Here is a 12937-nt window from a genome sequence, read left to right as displayed (position 1 = left end):
TAAGCTGTGGTCATACTTTTGAATCCACTGTGACGTCAGTCACTAATTTGATTTCTATTTTTTCAAGCAGTTAATTATCACACATTTCAAGAAGGCACGTGCTAGCAAGGCCTGCAGTTGGAATCCCAATGGGAAGGTGTTATATTTACCAAGATTTTGGTTACGATGAGCTACTGCATTTGGACTTGAGAAAGTGTCAAACAGTATATTTTTTCGACAGCTAAAGCCTTAAGGAGTATTTTCTACTGAGCCAATAGATATACATTTTAACACCTTTTTCCTGATGGTGATAGTTCATACTAATATCTACCATGTTACTGCTGAACATATTTATCAACAGGGAGCGGGAAGATCAAAAGCACTATGTGCGTGAGTAACTAACTGGTCAACTTTGCAAATCGCTGCCAATGTGGGGCAGGGCTGGGTGGTTGATCGAGCAGCTAAGCCATGGAGTGGGAAGGACAGAGACTTGCTCCAAGCAGCTTGCAGCAGGTGCAGTGAGACATAGTAAATGCTGCCGCTTCTACAAAATGCAGAGGCCAGCCTCATAGTTGGGACACCAAGGCTCAGAGATGTGAAGCGGCTTACTCGGGGTCTCACTGAGAGTGAATGACTGAGTGCCAAACCCAGGTCTTTCTCAGCCAAACCTTGGCTTTTTGGTTACGTTGCATATTTCGGGCTGGACATTTGCTGGACAGTGCATGTAGTGTAGTGTTGTCAGTAGGAGAAGTACCACCCCAAGGAGCTGCAGGTTGTCACAAAGATTGCAGGACCCTACCGCCATTTAGGGGGCATGGGGCCAGGGCTGCTATGTTGTTCTGCAATGAATGTGACAATCCTGTAAAATAAAGACTTGTCCAGCTTTCGAATGTATCCTCAGATATTCATGTAGGTGAAAAACTGTCCATAATTATCTGAGTGTAAAACTCAGAAAATGATTTTAAAAACGTCAAAAATTAACAGTTAATTTCTCTGGAATACAACTACCATATAAAAGATTATCGTACTTTGTTTTGTTCACAGTTTTACCTAGAGCTGTTCACCAATATGGAAAATTATGTCAGGGACAGCAGAGACAGTCTGTTTGTAGAGGAAACTATCTATCATTCCATTACATGTTCTAATACAGCAGAGCCCAGAATTTATTATTTTCCTTATAATTATTTAGTTATTAATTATTCTATTTGTAATCATTGTAATTATTATTTTATTTTTAGACAGAGTCTCTCTCTGTTGCCCAGGCTGGAGTGCAATAGTGTGATCATGGCTCAATGCAGCCTCCACCTCCCAGGCCCAAGCAATCCTGAATGATCCTCCTGCTTCAGCCTCCCAAGTCACCAGGACCACAGGCATGTTCCACCACACCTGGCTATTTTTTAAAAAATTTTTGTAGAGAGGATCTCCCTGTGTTGCTCAGGCTGTTCTTGAACTCCTGGGTTCAAGCGATCTTCCCACCTTGGCCTCCCAAAGTTCTGGGATTACAGGCATGAGTTACTGTGCCAGGCCAGTAATTATTTATTATAAAGTACTACCCTTTTATTTCTCCTTTATAACATAGAGGCAATATATTGATTATCATTTTTTTTTTGAGATAGGGTCTCACTCTGTTGCCCAGGCTGGAGTGCAATAGTGTGATCATGGCTCAATGCAGCCTCCACCTCCCAGGCCCAAGCAATCCTGAATGATCCTCCTGCTTCAGCCTCCCAAGTCACCAGGACCACAGGCATGTTCCACCACACCTGGCTATTTTTTAAAAAATTTTTGTAGAGAGGATCTCCCTGTGTTGCTCAGGCTGTTCTTGAACTCCTGGGTTCAAGCGATCTTCCCACCTTGGCCTCCCAAAGTTCTGGGATTACAGGCATGAGTTACTGTGCCAGGCCAGTAATTATTTATTATAAAGTACTACCCTTTTATTTCTCCTTTATAACATAGAGGCAATATATTGATTATCATTTTTTTTTTTTTTGAGATAGGGTCTCACTCTGTTGCCCAGGCTGGAGGGCAGTGGTTATTCAACAGTATGATCATGGCATATTACAGCCTCAGACTCCAGGGACTCAAGCAGATCCTCTTGCCTCAGCCTCCTGAGTATCTGGGACTACAGGTGGGCACCACCGTGTTTGGCTTGATTATCTTTTGAAAGTACATATTTAATTTCATAGTAGTAAAGGGGATGATATAAAATATTTATTATAAAGGAATTAAATGGAGTTAAGAACTACTATGGTGAAATGAGTATTTGGTAAGGAAGTTGCAAAACCTTGAGAATCTTGGTTCTGCCACTTATTTTGAGCATGTCACAACCCCTCCAAGACAGCTTCCTTCCAGGTAAAACATAACCTCAGCCTTCTACTTTCCAGAGTACTTGCTGTATTAGCCAAATGAGATCATGCAAATACCATACAGGTGTAAGAATTATCTCTCAATGTCACTCATGAATAGAACTTGCTTGTTTGGGATTAAATTGAGTTCTTAACAATGCTCTTATCACATTCATGGTGGATAAATTCAGACTTTAAATTGTTTGCCTAAAAGCCTTAAATAGGCACTTGACAAAAGAAGATATCCAAACCAAATGGCTGATAAGTTCCTGAAAACGTACTTTAGTCATTAAGGAAATGTAAATTAAAAGAACAAGGCAATAAATACCATTACCCCCATACCAGGATAACTAAATGAAAAATAACATACCAATTGTTGTAAAGAACATGAAACTCTTATATAATGCTGATGGGAGTGTAAATTAATACACCACTTTGGAAAACTGGAGGTATCAGTGAAAGCAATCCTATGACCCAGCAATTTCACTCCTAGTTATGAAGCCAACAGAAAGGTGTGCATATATTTCCCAAAAACTAACACAAGAATGGGCTGTGATCGGCAGACCTGTGATCTGCAGGTACTCAGAGATCCATAAGGAGAACACCAGGACACCCTAGAAGCTGGCAAGTGAGTCTGCTGACATTCAGGGATGTGGCTGTATTCTCTCCAGAGAAGTGGGGATGCCTGGACCCTGCACAGCAGAATTTGTATAGGGATGTGATGTTAGACAACTACAGAAACCTGGCCTCCCTGGGTTTTGCTATATCTAAGCCAGACGTGATCACCTGCCTGGAGCAAAGGAAAGAGCCCTGGAATATGAAGAGACAGGAGACAGAAGCCAAACACCCAGTTGTGTCTTCTCATTTCAAGCAGGAGAATTGCTTCAACCTGGGAGACGGAGGTTGCAGTGAGTAGAGATTGCACCACTACACTTCAGCCTGGGCGACAGAGCAAGACTCCGTCTCGGGAAAAAAAAAAAAAAGATTCATTCCAAAAAATGATACTGGGAAGATATGGAAGCTGTAGCCTTGAGAATTTACATTTAAGGAAAGACAGAATTTAAATTTTACATTTAAGGCAAGAAAGAATTTACATTTCACGCAAGACCTTTTGCCAGAGCAGGGCATAAAAGATTCATTCCAGGCCGGGTGCGGTAGCTCACACCTGTAATCCCAGCACTTCGGGAGGCTAAGGTGGGTAGATCATGAGGTCAGAAGTTTGAGACCAGCCAGTTCAAGACCAGTCTGGCCAACATGGTGAAAATCTCTATTAAAAACACAAAAATTAGCTGGGCATGGTGGTGCACACCTGTAATTCCACTACTCAGGAGACCGAAGCAGGAGAATTGCTTCAACCTGGGAGACGGAGGTTGTAGTGAATAGAGATTGCACCACTACACTTCAGCCTGGGCGACAGAGCAAGACTCCGTCTCGGGAAAAAAAAAAAGATTCACTCCAAAAAATGATACTGGGAAGATATGGAAGCTGTAGCCTTGAGAATTTACATTTAAGGAAAGACAGGAAAAGTTTGGGAGGACATCATTCATATACACTTTTCTATGGAAGATTAAGAACTCTGAAATGTAAGAGGCATGAAGAAAATATAAGTGGACAGGCCATTTGTGGTTTACTTATAAGTTTTGTAAGTGATGCATGAGAGACAGGGTTTTACAATGTTGCCTAGGCTGGTCTTGAACTCCTGGTCTCAAGTGATCCTCCTGACTTGGCTTCCCATAGTGTTGGGATTTCAGGTGTTAGCCACTGCACCTGGCCTATTTCTCACTTTCATATATGATGTCTTCCTTTATTTTAATGGGTGCAGTTCACAGTCTACAGTTTTTATTCTTAGTTACCTAACTATAACCAAGTCCTTGGTCATTCTAGAAAATTCTCAGAGACTGTGGAAGCTTTTGTTTTTGTTTTGTTTTGTTTGTTTTGTAGCGATGGGGTCTCACTATGTTGCCCAGGCTGGTCTCAAACTCCTGTGCTTGAGCCATCCTCCCACCTCAGCCTCCCAAAATGCTGAGATTACAGGTGTGAGTCACTGTGCCTGGCCTGCAGAAGCTTGTGGTTTGAAACATTTCTTCAGTGATTTTGGATGCAAACTTTATTCTGTGTTCAGAGTGGCCAGAAATAGAACTGTTACCACTTCCTGCCTCTGCAGTGTCTTCCACGCCATCACCATCAGCACTAGAAACTCCAGGTGCACAAGGTTAAAGTCAAAGTCCTAAAGTACTTCAGTGGCTTCCGTGTTGTGTGCTGTGTGTTAAACACACTGGTAATCATCAGAGTTTGTATGCTTAGGACTAAGTAGTGGAACAACAAAAACACCACAAGAACTATATATTTTTGATAATTTCAGCTAAGGTTATGACAAAGACACAGACTCAGTATTTGGAATATGGCTATCCTATCTTCCTTTTTTTTTTTTTTTTCTGAGACTCGCTCTGTTGCCCAGGCTAGAGAGCAATGGCTCATGATCTCGGCTCACTGCAACCTCTGCCTGCGGGGTTCAAGCGATTCTCCTGCCTCAGCCTCCCGAGTAGCTGGGATAACAGGCATGTGCCACTACGCCCTGCTAATTTTTGTCCTTTTAGTAGAGACAGGGTTTCACCATGTTGGCAAGGCTGGTCTCGAACTCCTGACCTCAGGTGATCCACCCACCTCGGCCTCCCAAAGTGCTGGGATTACAGGTGTGAGCCAACTGTGCCCAGCCTACTGCTGTCCTTTCATAACGTGTTCTAAAATTTTATTTAGTTTTTTGGCCAGGCATAGTGGCTCAAGCCTCTAATTCCAGCACTTTGGGAGGCCGAGGCGAGGGGAATGCTTGAGCCCAGGAATTCAAGACCCAGCCAGTACAACATAGTGAGACTCTGTCTCTACACACACCCTCCAAACAGCCAGGCATGATGGTGCACACCTCTAGTTCCACCTAGCTGGGAGGCTGAGGTGGGAGGATCACTTGAGCACAGGAGGTAGAGACTTCAGTGAGCCATAATTTCACCACTGCACTCCAACCTGGGTGACAGAGTGAGACCCTGACTCAGGGGAAAAAAAATATATACATATATACACACACACACACACACATATATATGTGTAGATAGATATATATAGGTAGATATATTGATATATAATTTAATTTTTAAATTGTCAGATAAAATTTTATGCATTTATCATTTACATGATGTTTTGAAGTATATATACATTGTTGAATGCTTAATCCTAGCCAATTAAGTACTTTACCTCACAGAGTTATCATTTTTGTAGTGAGAGCACTTAACATTCTTCAAAGATGGAATATATCATCATTAACTACGGTCATCATGCTGTGTGACCGATCTCTCGAGCTTATTCCTCCTAGCTAACTGCAATTAGGTGTGCTTTGACAGACATCTCCCAAACCTTCTCCCCGCAAAACCCCAGCCTCCGGTAACCACCATTCTGCTCTCTGATTCAACAAGGTCAACTTGTTTAGATTCCACATATGAGTGAGATTATGAGGTATTTGTTTTTCTGTGTCTGCTTATTTCAATGAACATAATGTACTCCCAGTTCGTCCACATGATTGAAAATGACAAGATTTTCTTTTCTTATGGCTGAATAATACTACATTGTGTATATACACCACATTTTCCTCACCCGTTCATTTGATTATGGACACTTGTAGGGTGATTTTATATCTTGGCTATTGTCAATAGTGCTGCAATAAACATGGAAGTTCAATAAATAAATAGGATTCATAATGCCTGTTGTTTTCTTATATCCATATATATAAATCATGTTTCTAGGTACATAAATGTCCCATTAATCCCTTTGATCACTCTAGAAAATGCTGTTTTTTCATGAATACAAGAATGTTTAAAGAAGCACTCTTATAATAGCCCTAAACTATAATTACCCGAAATGTCTACCATGTATAAAATGGATACATTGTGGTATATTTCTACAATGGCATGCTAGCACAATAGGAAAGAATGGTGTACAACGATATAGATTAATTCACAGTGTTCAGCAAAAGGCATATATGTGAGTACATATTGTGTGATTCCTTCTATATGAAATTCAAAAGCAGATAAAATTAATCTATGATGTTAAAAATCATAATAGGAGTTACGGTGGGGGTGATTTGTGACTGGAAGGAACATGAAGGGGGGCATTAGGGAATGCTGGTAATGTTCTCTTTTTTGATCTGGAGCCTTAGTTAAGCAAGTGTACTCTGTGAAAATTATTTGAATGGTACATTTATGATTTGCACATTTTTCTGATTTTGTTATAGTTTGATTATTTTTTTTTTTTTTTTTTTTTTTTTTTTTTTTTTTTTGAGATGGAGTCTTGCTCTGTCACTCAGTCTGGAGTGCGGTGGCGCAATTTCTGCCCGGTGCAACCTCCGCCTCCTGGGTTTAAGCGATTCTCCTGCCTCAGCCTCTTGAGTAGCTGGGACTACAGGTGCCCGCCACCATGCCCAGCTAATTTTTGTGTTTTCAGTGGAGATGGGGTTTCACCATCTTGGCCGGGCTGGTCTGGGACTCCTGACCTCAAGTGATCCACTTGCCTCGGCCTCCCAAAGTGCTGGGATTATAGGCATGAGCCACCACACCTGGCCCATAATTTGATTATTATTTTTTAAAGTTAATTAACTAGCTGGGTGTGGTGGTACATGCCTGTAATCCCAGCTATTTGGGAGGCTGAGGCAAGAGAATGGCTTGAACCCTGGAGGCAGTGGTTGCAGTGAGCCAAGATCAGTACCACTGCACTCCAGCCTGGGTGACAGAGTGGGACTCTATCGCAAAAAAATAGGCCTGCGCGGTGGCTCATGCCTGTAATCCCAGCACTTTGGGAGGCTGAGGCTGGTGGATCACGAGGCCAGGAGATCAAGACCATCCTGGCTAGCACGGTGAAACCCCATCTCTACTAAAAATACAAAAATTAGCTGGGCGTAGTGGCACTCGCCTGTAGTCTCACCTATTCGGTAGGCTGAGGCAGGAGAATCGCTTGAACCCGGGAGGTGGAGGTTGTAACGAACCGAGATGGAGCCACTGCCTGGGCGACAGAGGGAGACTCCATCTCAAAATTAAATTAAATTAAACGTTAATTAGCCAGACTAGTTACACTAGTGTACACTAGGTACACCAGTGTGTACCTGTAATCCTAGCTACTTGGGAGGCCGAGGTGGGAGGATTGCTTGAGCCCAGGAGTTCAAGTCCAGCCTGGGCAACACATTGAGACCCCTGCCTCTTAAAAAAAAAAAAAAAAAAAAAAGGTTGATGAAACAAAAAACAATTGTTTAGCGGCCTTGTGTCGCTTTGGTCATATGCTTTGCTCTCTCTTCTTGTGACCAAACCCTGGCAAGTTTAAGACTCTATTTGTGACCACAAAGCTAAGGGGTCTTTACAGGGGTGAAGGTTATGATCTCAGCTCCAAGATAACTGGTCCTGGAACCTAAACCAAGGCTGTGGGCAAGCCTACCCTTATGCAAAATACTAGAAAGGCATTTGTAAATTTTTTTCAGTTTTTTGTTTGTTTGTTTTTTGGTTTTTCCAGTTTTTTTCTTCTCGTTCTGGAAGAGAAGTGAGAAAAGGCAGTGAGAGTGTCTCACATGAGACGAAGTTTGTGAAAACACCTTGTAAACTGCAGGTTTTCTCATGACAAAACAGTTTTTAATAGTGGGCAAGGATAAGGGGGAGAACTGGGTTTGGGAAGCACAAAGGGAGAGGAAAAAATAGAAAAAGTCATAATGAAGAGCGTCTGTCTGGTAATACCTTTTTTCCCTCCTCGCGCCTGCCTGGGATCCAAGAAGAGCTTCTTTGCTGCAGTCAGCCCCTGGCGTCTGTTCCCCTTGCCAGACGGAGTCCCGCTCCCTACCCCAAGAGGGCGATATGGCCACACTGAGCTGGGACCCAGTTGCAGACTCGAGAGGAGTCGGAGTGCATGAGCTGTAGCCCGGGTTTAATCCGGCTTCGAGGGCTAGATTCCGGACTGGCCAAACCCTGCTCTGTCCCCTCTTGCCCCAAGCCAAGCTATGGAGAAACTGTGGAGCAGAAGAGCAGGGAGGCATTTCGCAAGTTGCATTTCATCTCTGGTGCATTGAAATTTAGGGCACGGTGTTGGGAAATTTGAGGGTGCTTTTTTTTTTCTTCCTGTGGTCTCACGGAGAATAAAATGTGAATTGCCTCTACGAAGGGCTTGAAGATCAGGGCCAGGAATCCAAGTCCTTCTGGACCAGGGTCATGAGGGCTTTCAAAAGTGGAATGTTGGCCGGGAGTGGTGGCTCACACCTGTAATCCCAGCACTTTGGAAGGTCCAGGTGGGCCGATCACTTGATGTCGGGAGTTCAAGACCAGCCTGGCGAACATGGGGAAACCCTGTGTCTACTAAAAATACAAAAATTGACCAGGTGTGGTGGTGGACACCTGTAATCCCACTTACTCGGGAGGCTGAGGCAGGAGAATCGCTTGAACCCGGGAGGTGGAGGTTGCAGTGAGCAAAGATCGCACCACTGCACTCCAGCCTGGGCGACAGAGCGAGACTGCATCTCAAAAAAAGAAAAAAGAAAAAAGAAAAGAAAAGAAAAAAGAAATAAAGTAGAATATTGACACAATAGGCTTAAAAACAAACAAATAAACAAAAAAACCTTTTCCCCACTGTTGAATGGTTTTCTCCTTCACTTTTCCTCTCCCAGTGTTGCAGCCCAGTGACTTCTCTTCAACAATCCCACCTGAATCACACACATCAGAGCAAGAAGGGACCTAAAAGACCATTTGCTCCTGTGCTACTCAAATTATGCCCAATTGTCACCAGCACCAGAATCAGCTGTGCTTATTAAAATGCATATTCCAGGGCCCTGACTCAGAAGCCACTGGGTGGGTCAGAAACCTACATTTTAAGTGGGCACACCCCCTCCTCCAGTATATACATGTGGTTATCCATGCACACTAAATTTTGAGAAGTTCTTTAGTTCAGCTCTTTCCATGTACAAGGGAGAAACAAATCTCAGAGGTCAAGGGTCATGCCTAAGGTTACCCAGCAGATTTGCAGCATCACTAGGACTGAAATCAAGACCCTGTACCCTGACCTCACATCAGGGTACGTTTTTACTCCATGTTTCTGAGAGCCCTAGAGTTTTCAAGAGGTGCTTCAGAGGTTCCACAGATATTTAATTGCAAAGTGACCTGTTTAAAAGAAAACAGAAATTTGGCATTTGCAACTTCTTATGATGTGAATCAGGATTTTAAAAAATCTTGTGGTTGCAAGGATCAGCCATCATGTTCATTTAATGTTATTGAGATCACTGCAAAAGTCCTACCTTTATTATTGACTGACTTAGATAAAATAAACGATTGAAATGCCACTTTTATTTGTTTTATCTATTGGAATTCTGTTTAAAGTGTCATTTGACAAAACAATTCTACTGCTCTATATAAAATGTATTGGGCAATCACTAACTCTGAAAGCACAGTGTTAAGCACTGTGGAAATAAACAAAAATCACCCAAGTGAGAAGAAACAGAAGCTGTTTATTCAGAGCTTGCTTTAGCCAGGGACTCAGCCACTATTACTCGCATTTGTCAGAGACTCAGGCAGGCAGGGCTGTGCAAAGTTTTATAGTGAAACATGGAAGTCTTCAGCTATGCCTTGCTTGGAACTTGTTGGCATGGGAAAGCTAGAGGTGGACTGACTAGAAATGGAGCAACCAGTGTGATTGGATTGGGGACCATATTTGGCTTTCTGTGCTTGGTCCTGAGTTGGAAGTGGGGGCAGAAGTTAGGACAGCTGCATTTACTGACTTGGTCAAGTTCTGACTGTTCTGGCCTGATGGCTGCAGAGGCTGTGGTTTGGCTTCCTGGACGGGTTGCTGCAGAGGTTGTGGGCCAGAGTTCTATTGTCATATATGATCTGGCCATTGTCTGTTTGTATTTTCAGTCTCTCAGCCTTATCTGCATTACTTCATCTAAGCCCTTCACAGCCCCATGAGAATGATAATATTACTATTTCAACTTTATGAACGAGAAATGGAATTGCAGAGAAGTTAGGTAACTTGGCCAAAGTCAGACAGTTATGAAGAGGTAAAGATGAAACTTGAATCTAGGCCAACTGACCTCAGAGCCCTGGGTTTCTGTCTCAGCTTTACAGGAAAAAAAAAAAAAATTATAGAAACTGACAAACTGTCTAAAAATTCCCATGAAAATGCAAAGGATCTAGATTAGCCAAAATATCTTTGAAAAAGAGTAACAAAGTTGGAGGACTAACACCACCTGATTTCAAGGCTTCATATAAAATAATAGTCATCAAGATGAGGTGCTATTAACATCATGATAGACAGATCGATGGAACAGAATAGAAAGTTCAGACACACATACACACACATACACAATTGATTTTTACAAATACCCTAAGGCAATTAGAAAGGATAATTTCTAATGAATAGCTTCAGTGAGTTGGGCTAGAACAATTGGATAGCTCTGTGTGGAAAAAAAAAACTTCAATTCATACCTCATACCATGTTATAAAAATTAAGCCAAAATCAATTATGCACCTAAGTGTCAAATCTAAAACTACAAAACTTCTAGAAAACATAGAAGTAAAATCTTTGTGACCTTGAATTAGATAATATGTCTTGGATACTACACTAAAAGCACAGTCAATAGGAAATACATACGATAAACTGGACTTCATGAAAATTAAAACTTCTTTTCCTGAAAAGACACTATGAGAAGAATGAAAAGACCAGCCACTGACTGGAAGAAAATATTCGCAAAGCCCATATCCGATAAAGGACTTGTATCCAGAATATATAAAGAACTCTGGAAATCAAATAAGAGCAAACAATTCAATTTTTTTCAAAAAGTAGGTGACAGATCTAAAAAGATATTTCATCAAAAAAAATGGATGGCAAATAAGCACATGAAAAGATGTTCAACATTATTGCACATTAAGGAAATATAAATTAAAATCACAATCAGAAACTACTGCATACCTATTAGATATCTAATTAAAAAGATTGATCATACCATGTGTTGATAAGAGTGTGGAGGAACTAGAACTCTCATACACTGTTGATGGGCATGTAAAATGATAAAACCACTTTGGAAAACAGCTGATCTGTTTTTTAAAAAATTAAACATACTTACCATATGATCTAGCCTTTCTACCTTTGCTTATTTACCCAATAAAAAGCACATGTTCATACAAAGACTTGTACACAAATACTCATAGTAGCTTTATTGTTTTTTTCCTCAGTTTTATTGAGGCATGAGTGACAAATAAAAAATCATAGCAGCTATTTTTTTAAGAGATAGGGTCTTGTATTGTTGCCCAGGCTGGACTCCAGGACTCTAGTGATCCTCCTGCCTCAACCTCTCAAGTAATTAGGATTACAGGCAGGTGCCACCACACCTGGCTTGAAGCTTTATTTTTTAATTGTATTTTATTTTATTTTATTTTTGAGATGGAGTCTCACTCTATCGCCCAGGCTGGAGTGCAGTGGCACGATCTCGGCTCACTGCAAGCTCCGCCTCCCGGGTTCATGCCATTCTCCTGCCTCAGCCTCCCAAGTAACTGGGACTACAGGTGCCCGCCACTATGCCCAGCTAATTTTTTGTAATTTTTAGTAGAGACGGGGTTTCACCGTGTTAACCAGGATGGTCTCGATCTCCTGACCTCATGATCCACCTGCCTCAGCCTCCCAAAGTGCTGGGATTACAGGTGTGAGCCACCACACCCAGCCTGAATTTTATTTTTTAGACATAGAGTCTTGCTCTGTTGCTTAGGTTAGAGTACAGTGGCATGATCATAGCTCACTGCAGCCTCACACTCCTGGGCTTAAGTGATCTTCTCACCTCAGCCTCCTGTGTAGCTGGGATTACAGGTGCAAGCCACCATGCTAGGCTAATTTTTTAATTTTTTGAAGAGATGGGGTCTTGCTATATTGCCCAGGCTGGTCTCAAATTTCTGGCCTCAAGCCATCTTCCCACATTGGCCTCCCAAAGTGCTGGGATTACAGGTGTGAGCGCCTCACTGATCTGCAGCTTTATTTTTAGTAGTCAAAAGCAGGAACCAATCCAATGACTATCAATAAGTGAATGGCTAGACAAACCGAAGTATATTCATATAATGGAATGACCTCAGTAAGTGAACATTTTTTCAGTAACAGCTTTATTGAGATATAACTTATATATGTAAAAGTAGCCATTTAAAAATGTAATTTTATAGTTTTTAGTATATGTACGGGGTTGTGCAACCATCATCACAATCAATTTGAGAATATTTGTATTACCTCACAAAGAAATTCTGTACCCTTTAGCCGTCACCTTCATTGCCCCCAACCACCCTCACTCTGACCTGGGCAACCACTAATCCACTTTCTGTCTCTATTTGCCAGTTCTGGACATTTCATATAAAAATGGAATCAAGCTAGGCATGGCGGCTCACGCCTACAATCCCAGCACTTTGGGAGGCCAAAGTGGGCGGATCACTTGAGGCTAGGAGTTCAAGCCCAGCCTGGCCAACGTAGCAAAACCCCATTTCCACTAAAAATACAAAAAGTAGCTGGGCGTGGTAGCGCACACCTGTGATCCCAACTATTTGGGAGGCTGAGGCAAAGGATCGCTTGAAACC

At 42.0% G+C, this 12937-nt stretch overlaps 1 pseudogene; it reads left to right on the top strand.

The window, feature by feature from the left end:
• The first annotated feature begins 311 nt into the window (after positions 1-311).
• On the top strand, positions 312-12078 carry LOC140709598 (zinc finger protein 195-like; annotated as a pseudogene).
• The last annotated feature ends 859 nt before the right edge of the window (positions 12079-12937 follow it).

The sequence above is a fragment of the Chlorocebus sabaeus genome, chromosome 21 (genome assembly GCF_047675955.1).
Source record: "Chlorocebus sabaeus isolate Y175 chromosome 21, mChlSab1.0.hap1, whole genome shotgun sequence".
In the NCBI taxonomy this organism is placed as follows: Eukaryota; Metazoa; Chordata; class Mammalia; order Primates; family Cercopithecidae; genus Chlorocebus; species Chlorocebus sabaeus.
Note: the sequence above shows the minus strand (reverse complement) of the source record. Positions and strands in the feature narration are given on the sequence as shown.